Consider the following 15,516-nt stretch of genomic DNA (forward strand, 5'->3'; position numbering starts at 1 on the left):
AGATTATCCAACTAGGGTTTAAAGGTGAAACCCTAAGGAGTCTACAAGTATAAATAGATCCCTTGAGCAAGGGAAATCGGCATCACTTCAAAAGAAGAGAACCCCTGGCCGATTTCTTCCTAACCTCTTTCTCAAATCATCCTCTTTGCTAGTTGGTGTTTGTAAGCCATTAGAGGAGTGGCAATTGTGACTCTAGAGCTCCAAGACAACAAGATCAAACAAGAGATTCAAAGGTAAACTTCTAGCTCTGATTTTGTATTGTTCTTATACCTAATTAGTCATTAGAAGTTTTGGATCCAAAGCATGTTTAATTAGAGAAACCTAGATCCAAGCATTAGGGTTTTGCATGCGCACATAGGAAAGTTCTTATGGCTAAAACCCATCACATGGTACCCTGACGGATACACTGCTCGGTCAATTGATAGGCCAATTTCTTGGCACTATCGAAGGTAGTAGGTCTGGATGTAGTAACCAGACCTTAAACTGGTGAAGTTAATCCCAAGATGTTTTGTATTCTGGGTTTACCCTTCCTGGGTAAAGGTTTGTGAGGTCGTTAAATCAGGAGGTGTAAGCAATCATCTCCGATCCTTTCAAGGTAAGGTTCCAAATTATATAGAATTATTGATTCTATAAATCCTAGAGGTTTCCTAATCGTAGGGAGTGAATTGAAATCCTACCGATTTCAAATGATAGAGATAAGTTTGGAGAATATTGAACGATCAATGGGGAACTATAGATTTCTTTGCTATGATGGTAGTGAAGCTATTTGTTCTTTGTTCTTCTTTGGGTTTAGGCGAACTAGGAGAATCTAAATCTTATCCCAAAGTTTTAAGTATTTTTAAAATGTATATGTTGTTTTGGGGTTGATATAAGGTCTCTAAGGTACTACGTGTATGCAGCGAATCTTGAGAACATCCTTTAATCTCTAAAACTTTCAACCATTATAGTCTATCAAACTCCTTGCCCAAGGTTGGTTGTTCACCGGCCGGACTATAAATAACATAGGCATACGTTCCGGGTTTATTTATGTACGATACTAACCTTAGTTGAGGTGTTTGACCTAAAGGGTTGAGTTGCTAGTTTTAGTTGGAGACATGTTAGAGTTTTATTAAGTGTTCTTATCGCGGGTCAGAGTATATATAACTCTTATATAATATCACTAGTGGGATTTGTAGTATTATCATATTTTGTTTTGTACCCCAAGACTACCAAGTACAGAAGGAGGCCAGACAGCAAAAACCGGAGGGCAGGACCATTTTAACAATTTTGTCGTTCTGAAATCCGACAACCCTCTGCGGCCCTTCAAACCAGATTCTCCGTACCGTAAGTAACCAAGAAGTATTGTAATTAATATTAATAATACTTGTATTAGAAGCTAGTTGCTATAGTTGTATTCCTCTTTCGAGGATATGAGTTCTCTATAGCTAATTTAGCTCTGATATCAGTCTGTCACACCCCCAGCCGAGGCGGCGGAACACGTCGGGCTGTGCGACTAAGTTCATGGATCACAAGTAAACTGAATATATGGCAGGACCATTTTAACAATTTTGTCGTTCTGAAATCCGACAACCCTCTGCGGCCCTTCAAACCAGATTCTCCGTACCGTAAGTAACCAAGAAGTATTGTAATTAATATTAATAATACTTGTATTAGAAGCTAGTTGCTATAGTTGTATTCCTCTTTCGAGGATATGAGTTCTCTATAGCTAATTTAGCTCTGATATCAGTCTGTCACACCCCCAGCCGAGGCGGCGGAACACGTCGGGCTGTGCGACTAAGTTCATGGATCACAAGTAAACTGAATATATGGCACAAGTACAACAATACACAATATAGCATTGATGTTCCATCTTGATATTTGAATACAACGTTTTTATAAATAACAATAATACATTAATTGCCTTAACAAATGGGTATATAATACAACATCAAGTAGACTAGGTCACATGTAATCCAATCCGTCTTGAATGTCAGTTTAGTGATTTCTTGAGAATACATGTAGTTTTGAGGGTCAACACAATGTTAGTGAGTGTTACAGGTTTTCTGATAACATCGATAACACTTTTAATAAGGCTAAAAAGTATTTTCTTTGTATGTATATCAATAGTTAAAACAATGTTTGCAATGAGTCTTTAAAAGCAAATATGTATTTTGTATAAGTGAATCCATACTTTATACCATGTTTATAATGAATCTCTGAATATCCTTTAAAACCAAACTGTTACGCTCCATAAGTAATTCCATATTTAAAATAGTGTTGAAAGCAATCAAGCCATGGTTGGTAGTCAGAGAGATAGATATTCTAGTGAATGTTTATAGTGAGTCCTATAACCAAGCTATGTGACTGAGTGTACCCCCCTACAACACTTCATTTGACATTGAAGTAACGATCGTAGACACTTATCACCTATTTCGATTGATCGATCGATGTTGTAGCTAGCAAACGCAAGTGGGTATGCTAAGTGTTTAAACTCAGCTAATGAATAACGTCTCACTAAAAAGCCATTAACTAAAAAGTTTGCGAATAACTCTCAGCCCTAACTTAATTGAGATTAAGTCACTAGGCATAATGAATATCATTTTATAAGGTTTATAAAAGTCGAGTTTGTTTGACCTATATGTAAAAGTGTAATGTTCTCGCTTTATAAAAATGAATGTTTCAAATTAATGAACATATGTACATGTATAAACGTTGTGTATTTAATCATATAAATAAGCATGCATATTAATAGCTTGAATCCTTGAAATACTACAAAGTTTCATAATGTGCTTGTTATAAGATGCAATGTCACATAAAAATCATATAATTTTGTATTATGTAATATTTGTTGTGTGAACTGGTTATTTCTCGATAAAATAACCATAATACATATACGGAAATTTATACTAGTTTATTCCTAATAATATGGTAAGTCGGTAAATAAGAATAGTTTTATAAAATAGGTCTATTACATTTTTGCATGAAAAGGAAATTGATTTGTATAAACAAAAATATTTAGGCACATGTACCCCCCCCCCCCCCCCCCCCCCCCAAAATAATTATAAAAAAGGGGTCGTAAGTACTCACCCTTGAAGCGTGAGTTCGAGTTGTTCGTATTCAGATTCTATTGACAACTTGTCATGTGAAACCTAAAATACACCATTCTTGAACTTTGAAATACTCTCGGGACCATTTTGTAACAAATTTAAATTGTTGGGTGCTGATTTATAACTTCACTAAAATATAGAGGGCTTTTTGGTAATTTGATTAAATGATTAGGATTGTTTTTGATAATTTTTTTTACCAAATGAGGGGTTGTTTGTGGATAAATGGAATCACTTTTTGGGTATTGGGACTGATTTTGATTAACTTAATCAAGAGAGGGGTGATTTTGTTCATTTTAAAACAAGGTTTGACTTTTTTGACATTTGACTTGGTCAAAATCAGAAACATGTTTTAGGTCGTGTTTTGTGTTCAGTCGATCAAAAAGGGGCTCCAAGAACAAAATAGGCGTCGTCCTCTTCACAGATCGGGAGAGGGAAAAATCGAGTGATTAAGCAGCGAACGGAGGTGGTCTCGGTGGTGGTAATCGATCGGAATAAGCGAGTATCTCCGGTGTTTGGCCGAACCAAAGGAAGGAAGGAACGAGGCAGCGAGATTTTGCTCTTTCTCTTCCGACAGGCAGATGCGAAGAGAGGAGGTGAGATCGGCGACGAGGGGGTTTGTCTTCGGGGTTTGACGAAACCGAAGAGACAGAGGGAAGATGGGAGGCAGAGAGGAGGTCGATCGAAAGTAGTGGCAGGTTGGATCGGTGAGCAGTGGTAGGGAGGTATAGCTGATCTCCGGGGATTCCTCGTAATTTCGTTTCTCGTCTTCAGCAGTAGAACACAAAGAAGGAGTTGGTGTTCACCAGGAAGAAGGGGAAAACGGGCTTGATGTCCTCTTGGCTGCTTCGATCGGCATCAACATACGAAGGGGGAGGAAGGACTTCGGTCCTCTGCCTTTGTTTGATCCAGATGAGGAAGCAGGTGAGGGAATGGGGCTGCATCCGGCAACTCCTTCGTTAATCATCTTCATCTTTTTATTTTTTTTATTTTTATTTTTATTTTATCAGAAATCAGTGGAATGAATTTGTGTTTGGTTTTGATAGGTAAAATCGATGGGTGTTGTAGAGGTGTTTGGGTTTGTTGTTTGCATAGGAAATGGGAAAAAAGAAAAGAATCGGGATTGTTATCCCTTTGATTTACTGTTTTTACAACACCACCTTAACTGGAACGAAAGAGAAGAAAGAAGGAAACTCGATGTGGATTGGTGATTCACAGCTCTATTTGAGGAAGGAAAACACGTTTCTTTTTAGTGTTCAGTTCTACAAAACAAGATCTAGAAGAAATCAGTGATGGGTTGTACAACAATTGTATAATTTATTTGTATTGTAATAGTTTCATTTTTGTATGTAACGTGTTTGTATTGATTTAATTAAATATGTATTTGTGTATGAATTGTTGAAGAAATTTTATTGGTTTTATTAATGTGATATATATATATATATATATATATATATATATATATATATATATATATATATATATATATATATATATAATTAAACAAATACGTTAGGAAATATACAATTATTAATTTGGTAAATATTGGTCTCTTAAATTAAAAATGTACATATATTTAATATATATTTACCAAAATTTAATTCACAACATATAATTGATTATGACATAAGACTCATACTCGTATATACATACATATATTAATTTATATATATTTAGTGTTATATAATGTCTTGTGTTTACATGATTATCATCTGTTGTATATTTTATAAAACTCTAATAAGATGATCTGCATTTGACCATAAAACATGTCCCGCACATATATATATATATATATATATATATATATATATATATATATATATATATATATATATATAGGGTTAGGTTCATGTGAGACGGTTTAATTTTGTGAAACCGTAAGACGCATTTTTTTATTTTTTTATTTTTTTTAATTTTCTTTTTGTTAATTCAAATTCCGAAAATAATTAAAAAAAGAATTTTTGGATTTTTCCATTTATTTAGCATTTTAAAATTATTTTTTAGAATATGTACAGTGTAATATTTTATTAGAATATTTCACGTATTTTTCAAAAAAAATGGAATTTATTTTTATTTTTTTAAATTTTTTTAGTGAATTCAAGTTACGAAAATAATATTTAAAAAAAGAATTTTTAGAATTTTCCATTTATTCTGCATTTTAAAATTATTTTTTAGAATATGTCAGTGTAATATTCTATTAGAATATTTCACGTATTTTTCAAAAAAAAAAAACGAATTTTTTTTTATTTTTTTAGTTAATTCAAGTTCCGAAAATAATATTTAAAAAAAAGAATTTTTGGATTTTTCCATTTATTTTGCATTTTAAAATTATTTTTAGATTTGGTCTCACGGTCTCACAAAATTAGAATGGTCTCAAATGAAATGAACCTATATATATATATATATATATATATATATATATATATATATATATATATATATATATATATATATATATATATATATATATATTGTCACACCCCAAAACCAAGAACGGCGGAAACGTTCTGGGGCGGAGGACGTCATGTACAGTATCATAACAATGAAAAGTAGTAAACGAGCAACAACATCATCCATTGCATTAATAATATAATTTTAATACAAGTGTGTTCGGTCAAATTATAATAGACACTAAAGAATAAATCAAAATGAAAGATGTGTCTTGAACGAGCACCATCTTCCCTGAACCTTGCATCGGTACCTGTCTATGGTTGACCTGAGGATACAAGTTATTTTGAAAGAGAGTATCAGCTTTAAAGCTGGTGAGATCGTAAGTATTTTAGTGTCTTAATTTGTATGTAAGTATTTGTATGTATATGAACTGTAAGTATTAAAATGTTTTGTATGATCCTAGGAAGCCCTATGTTTCCTACTAATCGTATCCTTCTACCAAGGCATCTAGTGTCTGTGTGTGTGTCTCTTGTAAGAGTGTGTATTTTCCCAAATCTGACTGTCATTAACCAAAAATATAGTTTCTACATTACCGTGTGTCACACCCCGAAAAACGAAGGCGGAAACATTTCCGGGGTTGACTCCACGTTGAGTATCAAATCCAATGCACATAGTAAGTAAAGTAAAACAACCGTTACATTACATATAGAAAAGTTTACATTTGTTTCAAAAGTAAAGTTATACATGTGATACTTAGTATATATGAACAAAATGAGACGAGTCTTCTACGCACTCCGTCTTCGCCAAAAGAGATCGTCGGGAACCTATCTAATGCGGACCTGAGAATACAAGCGGTTTGAAAATCAGCATAAAGCTGGTGAGTTCATAAGCGGTTAGTTTTTCTGAAAATGTACGAGTTCCTTTGGTTTCCTGAAAAAGTGGTTTTCCAAGAAAATCCCATATTTTCTTAAAAGTTGGTTACCAAATCCAAAATGTAATGTAAAAGATGTACACTGAAAACATGGTTGTTCTTGTGAATTGTAAAGTTTGGTATCTAAATTGTTACACGTTTTTGGTTACGTATTACCGTTACCCAAGAAAATCCTATATTTTCCTACATGTGTGTGTGTGTGAACTGTTACCAATTCTGATTATGTTCAATGTTATCCCCAGGAAAATCTCATATTTTCCTAAATGTGTGTGTATGAATTCTCCTGAAAGTTTGATTATCCTTAAATGTACATTAGTTTTATTACGTACATAAAACTAATAATTAAGTGTGAAGTGTTCATAATCTTGATTGCGAGTCCTTAACCATACTTCAGACTAGATATGACTCGGCCAGGGCCAGTATCCTTTTTATGACTTCCGTCACCCTTGAACCTTTCGGTTCGGCTGTAGCTAGCAGCCAGGTGCGGGCTTGTCAGTCCCGTATAGATCTATACACTCAAGTCACGTTCTCCCTCCTGGAGATTCTGGTTACAGGGGTAGTCCTCCACTCTCTCGTGCCAAGGAAGTGTTACAGAGGACGTGTCTCCAATCTTTAATATTACTCTTTACTTCTCGTGCCTAGGGAAGTAGTATCTATGACTAACTAAGTTCTAATGGTGCCTGTCCTTTACACTCGAGCCTAGGTGTTTTATTAAGGACATTACAAATGTTTTATGGTTTCTAATGGTGTCTGTCCTTTACACTCGAGCCTAGGTGTTTTATTACAGACATTACAATGTTTTATGATCTCTATCAATATAAGTGTGAACAATCAATTGTGAAACATAACAGTATATAATAAGAATTGAAATCGTTTGAACAAACAACTCTGCAAGTTAAAAGAGTTTGTTAGAAGGTTTTCAATTCTTAAAAGTGTGCAAATTATGAAACCATTTAAATGAATAATGAATTTAAGTACAAGATATCCTTGTACTTTTGCTTGTATTCCCCCTGAAAACATTTAAAAACCATTGAAAAGGGGTAGGGGTATGAACTCACCGGTTGAGAAACGCGTCAGTTTGGATCCTAAACGTCAGTTCTAGGTTCGCGAACGCACAGGATTCCTATGGATTATGAAATGATACACATTTGGACCTAATTAGGACTTGATTAATTTATTTGTTAGGGACATACACTTCTAGTTGCGGAAACACTCCATTACAAGTGTTTGGAAGGACCCGGGTGGCATTTGAAGTCACATAAAGCTAGGATATTGAGTTTACTCTTCAAGAGTGAACTCATACATGAGTTTTCGGCCCTATATACATCATCCACATGAGTTCACGGCCGTGAACTCATGAATGATGATTTTGGGTGCAAAATGGCTTCTTAACACAAGGATAATTTAGCTAGGATTTTATCTAGGGCGTTAGGATGAATTTAGGCTCACTTAAAGACCATTTATTGGGGTTTATGGCAGTAAACATGGAGTTTACGGCCGTAAACTCCCCCTCACATCCAATCCTTAATGTTTTGGTCCTTAAACAATCACATGTGATTCCAATGATTTTTCCAAGCCTTGTATGGATTTTTAGGGGACTTTTGGCATGGTTTTTGGTGTTTACGGCCCATGAACCCCCCTCATGGCCGTGAACTCCTTTGATGGGTGGTTTTATTATGTTTTAAGGCTTCTAAATTGATGGTAGACACTTCTAGAATTTATCCTAAGGTTTAAGGTGTGTTTAAGTGGCACCTTAACACATTTAGAGGAGTTTACTCCCCAAGAATATGAGTTTACAGCCCAAGCATGTTCTTGGGCAGTAAACTCAAGTTTAGTCCTCTAAATTAATGTTCAATGTGTTCCAAGGCCAATTCCATAATTCTACAAGTCGTATCTAAGCCTTATTGGAGTTTTGGAAGGGTTTAAGGGCTTAAAAACCCCCTTTATATGTGTTTACGGCCCAAGCATGCTCCAGGGCCGTAAACACATGAACAAGGCTCTAAATCATGGTTTAAGGAATTCTAACTCCATTCCATTAAGTCATCTTGCCATATCTAAGGTCTAATTGTGGTTTAGAAGGGTTTTGTTGCTCCAGAAACCCCATTTATATGAGTTTACGGCCTAGGACTGTTCTAGGGCCGTAAACTCATGATAATGGTCCTAATCCATGGTTTAAACTCGAATTTGAAAGCTAGAGGGGTTGTATAACAAGTTAGGGAAGTTACCTTGAAGATTTGAAGCCTTAAATTGGTGTTTTGGAACTAGTTCTTTTGGTTGAGGAGAGAGGTTAGAGAGAGAGTTGTGAGATGAAGCAAAAGCTTCAAATGGAAGCTTGGATCACTTTAAATAGTGTCCAAGTTCGGGACACGGTGGAATTCTACCCGATACCGATGTTAGACGGGGCTTTTGGTCGCACCCGATCAAGTTGCCGTAACTCGATATGGTTGATTCTAGAAATGTTCCGATCACTAATATGAGGTGTTAGAATGAGTTCTAAAGGTATTAGGACACTCGTTAAGTTATAAAATACACATTAATGACTTAATTAAATGCCGAAATCGGAAACGAAATTGGAAACGGCGATTGGATTATCGAAATGAGTTACGAAAAGCGGTACAAGCAATGATACGAAATTTAGGGTTGTTACACCGTGTGTCGTGGGAATGTTCACGAAGTGAATGTAATGGGAAATTGAAATAGTATTATAGTGTAGTGTCGAACTAGAACCATACTAATTACCTTAAGTCTAGGGTAATTCTTCTAAGTACTGTAGTATTTGTAATAAATGACTACTTCTGTACTCCTATTACCTTATTTGAGGGATAAGGTATAATGTGATGGCTAGATCCCAGGCTAGACGCTCCCCTGTCAAAGGGATTTTGGGACCTTTACACGACCCCTGCGTATATGCAAGCTGTGAACATCCACATTACTATGATCATATATACCCGATATAACTATCACAAATGCGTTGTGATTCATCGGTATAGTTAGATCCTGAACTCGTTCCATGCTATAGCACCTAGTGATGTCTGTCCTACTAACATATATGTAAGCGCACTCATGTAAACGTATCTATGTATACGTACTCATGTAAGCGTAATCATGTAAAAGTATATGAACGTATGCCTTTGCTACCCAAAGGTACTGAACTGACTGAAAGGAACTATTATGTCCATATATGTACACATGATATATAACTAATGTTTAAACGACCTTCGGACGGGTACCCGATATCCCACCAGACCACATCTCAAGCGCGAAAAGGAAATAGGGTGGATAGCCTTCTTAAGTCCTTTAAACATTATTTTATATAACTATCCATATATAGGCATGCTTATAACAGGGTCTCTATGTAAATGTACTCATGTAATTGTATAGTAATGTACTGTAATGTTCTGCGTGTGCTAGTTGTAATGTATGTTCTCTCTATCTAGAAAGTATTGACTCATGAATGAACTGACTCAATGTATGATATCGCGTTCTAGTAATGGTTCTAATATCTTCCTAAACTACCTATATGGTAGCTTACTAATAATGTAACTGGTACATATGAACATGGATGTATACCCTTGCTACCCAAGGGTATTGAATGAACTGGAAGAACCTTTATGACTATATATGTACACACGATATATAACTAATATTTAAACGACCTTCGGACGGGTACCCGATATCCCACCAGACCACATCTCAAGCGCGAAAAGGAAATAGGGTGGATAGCCTTCCTAAGTCCTTTCAACATTTCTTATATAACTATACTTATATAGGCATGCAATTGATAATATAAAAGCATAAAATAAGTTTTGTAAAACCTTTGAACATAATTATTATCTAAGAAAAGATCGACTTGATGTCAATCTATAAAACGGGTTGAAAGCATGGGTTTGATAAAACAGTTTAAGTATAAAGAAACATTTGTTTGAAACACAATTATAAATGAGTTTGAAATGAAACATACAGAGCAAAATGAACAGTTTAATAAGGAGTTTTAAACATATAAAACGTTTATGAAAAATCATGTGAAGAAACTGTTTGGTAAAACGGATAATGAGTAGCAAATCATTTAAATGCTGCTTATTAATCACATGTGATTGATATAATAACAAGCATGATTCTAATTGTATCCCCTCATAAAACATTTAAAAACATTTAAAACATTGATTAAGGGGTATGAACTCACCTTTTGTGGGTGATACGGATGCACTAAAGAGGTAGGACTGCTAGGTGTCAAGTGAAGTCTTAAAGACCCTCTATGGTCCTAGTTAACATATAATTTCACATGTATGTAACAAATTAGTCTATAAACAACTAATAAACAAGTCAAGATACCCTAGGACATGCCAAACACCTTTATCAAGTGTTATTAGCCTCTAGGATTGCATCTAAGTGTTTGTAGGGGAAGCTATTGTGTGTAGGGCTCAAGGAAAACTCCACCATGAGGTTCACGGCCCTAATGATCCTACTAAATGAGTTTACGGTCATAAACTCATTAGTTTACGGCCATAAGCTCACACTTATGTTACCATTTGATGTTTGATGCTCTATAAGGCCCTAATAAGCATTTACACTTAATGGCTTGGTCCTTGGAAGAGTTTAGGGCATTATATAACTCCTTTTAGGAGTTTACGGCCCTGGGACCATATCCCATGAAGATTATGGCCGTAATTTCCCTTGGATGGGTGTTCTTGGTGTTTTCAAGTCCCTAAATCAACTAGGAACTAAACTATGCTAGTGTACAAGGCTTTAGAAGAGTTTATAGCACCATTTGGCACTATTGTTTGGAGTTCACGGCCCTGGAACTTCTTAGGCCGTGAATACCTTACTCTTGGTGTTCTAAGGGTGCTTGCTAGTCCTAAACTCATTAGGTTACATGTCTAAACTAGTCTCTTGGCTTAAGGAAGGCTTTTAGGGTGTTTTGGCACCTAAAAATGGTGTTCACGGCCCAAGAACATCCTTGGCCGTGAACTCACTTCTAGCCTTTTATTCTTAATGATTTTGTGGTCTAAATATGTAATGGTAGCTTCTAGGTTAAGTTCTAAGGCTTGGAGGGACATTGGGCACACTTTGGCCCTTATAAAGGAGTTTACTCCCCAAGGTGTTATTGGGCGGTAAACTCACAGATCTTAGTGTTTTCCTATGATTTCTAGTGTATTAAGCATATAAGAAGCTTTAAAACAAAACTAGATCGAAGTACTCACTTTCTGGAACGAAAGTCCGAAGATCCTTGAGAGAGAATTCGACTTTTCTCTAGTTGGAAATGTAACTAATGAATAAATATGGTTCAAAATTCTATATATAGTCTTGGGATTTTTGGAAAAAAATATTTTATTCCTGAAATGAACTCTAATATCATAGAGTTTTGGAATAACAATGTTGCACAAAACCCTAGTGAATCTACTCTCCTGATATCTCCTTAAGTGTAAATCCTGAAAAACTGTCAAACTTATACCCAAAAGTCTGGAAATTCACTGTAACTGTTCTAATCCTTTACCGACTTGATATGGTTTATACAGAATGGAAATTTCGGGTTGTCACACACACACACACACACACACACACATATATATATATATATATATATATATATATATATATATATATATATATATATATATGAAGAGTCCAGTTATTGGTTTGGTCTAGGCTTTCAGTGTATTTTGTTTGGCATGATTCTGTAATACTGTTTATGAGCTGTTTATCGCATTTTTACCTTTTTGTGTGTCCACGACCGTAAACACGTTTACGGCCGTAAACTCTGTTTACAGTCGCAAACTCAGGTCGCAGTCCAGTCTTGTATAAATAGTGAAGGAGTAGGTCTTTTGTGGTTGTTGATGCATAGCAGTTCACGGCCATATTTGAGTTGTACCTAACGATTTATTGAATATAAACGTGTGCAAGCTCGGTTTCTTTTCATCTTGTTCTTATTCTATTATTGTTTGTTGTTTGATTGCTAGTAAGGATCCTTATTTGGACCTTACAATTGGTATCAGAGCAGTAACCGGTGTCAATCTTCATTCAATCGAGATTTGGGGTACTTAAGCTGATATTATTATTACTTGAACATTGGTTTTGGTGTTCTAGGGGTTAAAGGATCGGAATCTATTGCAAAAAACGTGTGTTTGAGAGCTTTCTGGGAATTTACTGCCAACCGTAAACACTATTTACGGTTCTAAACTCAAGATCTTCATCAACCGTAAACAAAGGCTTCAGGAATCCAAAAACCGTAAACTCGCAAAAATCGTAAACTCGCAAACCACAAACACATCACTCGCAAAAACCGTAAACTCGCAAACCACAAATACATCAACCGTAAACCAAGTTTACGGTCGTAAACTCATCAACCGTAAACCCTGTTTACAGTCGCAGTCATCTGATTTTAATCATTATCAACCGTAAACACCTTTGTGACTTTTTAATTGCTTTACTTTCACATGGAATCTCAAAACATGACAGCACATCAAGAACTTGACTCCATCATGGGAACAACTTCTCGGATTCCTCGACTCTTGAATGCTGAAGGCTTTCCAGAATGGAAATACCGAATCGAAAAGTATATTAAAATGAAAGACTTCAAGATTTGGCGCAATATACTTAGAGGACCAATTCGAATCACTACAGTAGTGGATGAAGTCATTGTCGATAAACAAATTGAAAATTATACGGATGAGGATTTCGAAAGGGTTGAAGAACAGGAAAAAGCCCTTGCTACGCTTACAATGGCATTATCTCCAGAAATTGCTCAGGGTTTCCATGAGTATACATCTGCGAAGGCACTTTGGGAAGCTCTAATTGAAGTCTATGAGGGTAATGAGGATATGAAGCAAAGTCGTCAGGACATGCTTCGACAAAAGTTCAACATGTTCAACTATGTCCTGGGCGAAACTCTTGAGAATAAGCTCCAAGTGCAGCAGCACTAAAACGCGCCAAATTGGACAAGTCTGCTGACAAAGGTCAACTATTATTCAAAAGGAGCGTTGATCATAAGGCTCCCTGGGATAAACAACAGATCACCATTACGGATCTGGGCGTGCATCGTTTTAGAGACCTCTATGGTGATAGGTCAGGAATCATCTTGTGGGGATTCCATGACGCGATGAATATGTTCTTGGTGAGAAGAAAGAGCGGCAATAAAGAACTATACAAAGATGCTCATGACTTTCATTCATTTACCAAGATTGATCTTATTGAGCTGTCCAAAGCTCCCTTCTCAAATCCATCAGGCAATCCTAGGGCGAGTCAGTTCAAATATTTTTTGGAAGATCAAGTGGCCAAGGGCTTCCTGTTAATGAAGACTGCAGAATCTTTTTTCAAAGTCCACAAAAGGGTCATTGATCCCAAAACCAGTCAGCCACTTCAGTCAGTGATGTGGCCTGCTACTGCTCAAGTTAAGTGCATTCCTGTTCTTCAAAATTACTCAGAGGGTTCTCTCGCATCCATGCTACATTGGGTGTATGATGAATCCTCAGATGCTGTTGTCATCAAGCTTAAGGAAGATTGCATCCGTTTGTATGACAAAAGGGATTTGCTTCAATTTGGCGAGCGGGACATACATCGTCTTGTGACTCATCAGATTGTGGTGGTTGAAGATCTCTTTGAGCCCGCTGCAAAAGAATACACTTCAATGGTGGCTACAATTATGGAAAAGAGAATGTGGAACGGAGCGATGGGAAGGTCAGATGTGCTGGTGGTTGAAAAGAGCTGAGTCCAAGCTAACACCAAACCAAGGGGGAGATTGAAGAGTCCAATTATTGGTTTTGTCTAGGCTTTCAGTGTATTTTGTTTGGCATGAGTCTATAATACTATTTATTAGCTGTTTATCACATTTTGACCTTTTTGGGTGTTCACGACCGTAAACAGGGTTTACGGTCGTAAACACGTTTACGGCCGTAAACTCTGTTTACGGTCGCAAACTCAGGTCACAGTCCAGTCTTGTATAAATGGTGGAGGAGTAGGTCTTTTGTGGTTGTTGATGCATAGCAGTTCACGACCGTATTTGAGTTGTACCTGATGATTTATTGAATATAAACGTGTGTAAGCTCGGTTTCTTTTCATCTTGTTCTTATTCTGTTATTGTTTGTTGTTTGATTGTTGGTAAAGATCCTTATTTGGACCTCACAATATAAGAACAAGATGTGAATATAAACGTGTGCAAGCTCGGTTTCTTTTCATCTTGTTGTTTGATTGCTGGTAAAGATCCTTATTTGGACCTCACAATACGACTGATGTGAATATATATATATATATATATATATATATATATATATATATATATATATATATATATATATTTGCAAACAATTTTCGGAAATGTTGTGTTATTTTCACCTTTGAAATTCACATCAGTCGTATTGGACCTTTACATCCTCTCCGGAATACATTACCACTAATAGAAATCATGTTGAAACCATTAGTTTAAGATTTGGCGATTAATAAATCTAAAAATGTTAGATTTTTCAAATTTCATAAATATATTTATCAAAAATATTTTAAATATGAAATTAAATATTAGGCTATAGCCTGAGTCCAAAAATGCTTTTGAAATTTCCATTTGAGGTGTGCAAGTGCCTCAAATGATATAAATGGTTTTAGCATTTAAAAAAAGCAGTATTATACTGGTTTTGGATTCTTAAAATGGTTGTATCTTTTGAATACGAACACCGTTTGTAATAACATACATTTCAAACCAAAATTTTTCAATTTAAAAACGCCTTTGTCTCAATAATAAAATCACAAAATGTCAAATCATCAAATCTCATATCCAAAAACTATATATATATATATATATATATATATATATATATATATATATATATATATATATATATATATATATATATCGAATCCAAGATCTTCCAAAAACAAATCTTCAATGCGAGTGTGTGTATAATCAAGCCGGAGAACTAAGCCCTAGATTTGAGAAAGGCATTATGCGATTTGGGAAGAAAGAAAAACTAAGCCCTAGATTTGTTAGTCCTTTCAAAATCATCCAGTGAATTGGTAAACAAGCATACTGCTTGGAACTATCGGATGATTTGACAGGTATTCATGATGTGTTTCATGTGAGCTATCTGCATAAATGTTTAAGCATATATGATGAAGCAGTTTCGT

General features: G+C 35.5%; 1 long non-coding RNA gene across 1 annotated transcript; it reads left to right on the top strand.

Moving 5' to 3' along the window:
• The first annotated feature begins 3,407 nt into the window (after positions 1-3,407).
• LOC111877440 (uncharacterized) lies at positions 3,408-4,474 on the top strand. The gene is made up of 2 exons (XR_002845404.2): positions 3,408-4,007; positions 4,130-4,474. It is a non-coding gene; the product is annotated as an uncharacterized LOC111877440 (long non-coding RNA).
• The last annotated feature ends 11,042 nt before the right edge of the window (positions 4,475-15,516 follow it).

Source organism: Lactuca sativa, chromosome 6 (genome assembly GCF_002870075.4).
Source record: "Lactuca sativa cultivar Salinas chromosome 6, Lsat_Salinas_v11, whole genome shotgun sequence".
NCBI lineage: Eukaryota > Viridiplantae > Streptophyta > Magnoliopsida > Asterales > Asteraceae > Lactuca > Lactuca sativa.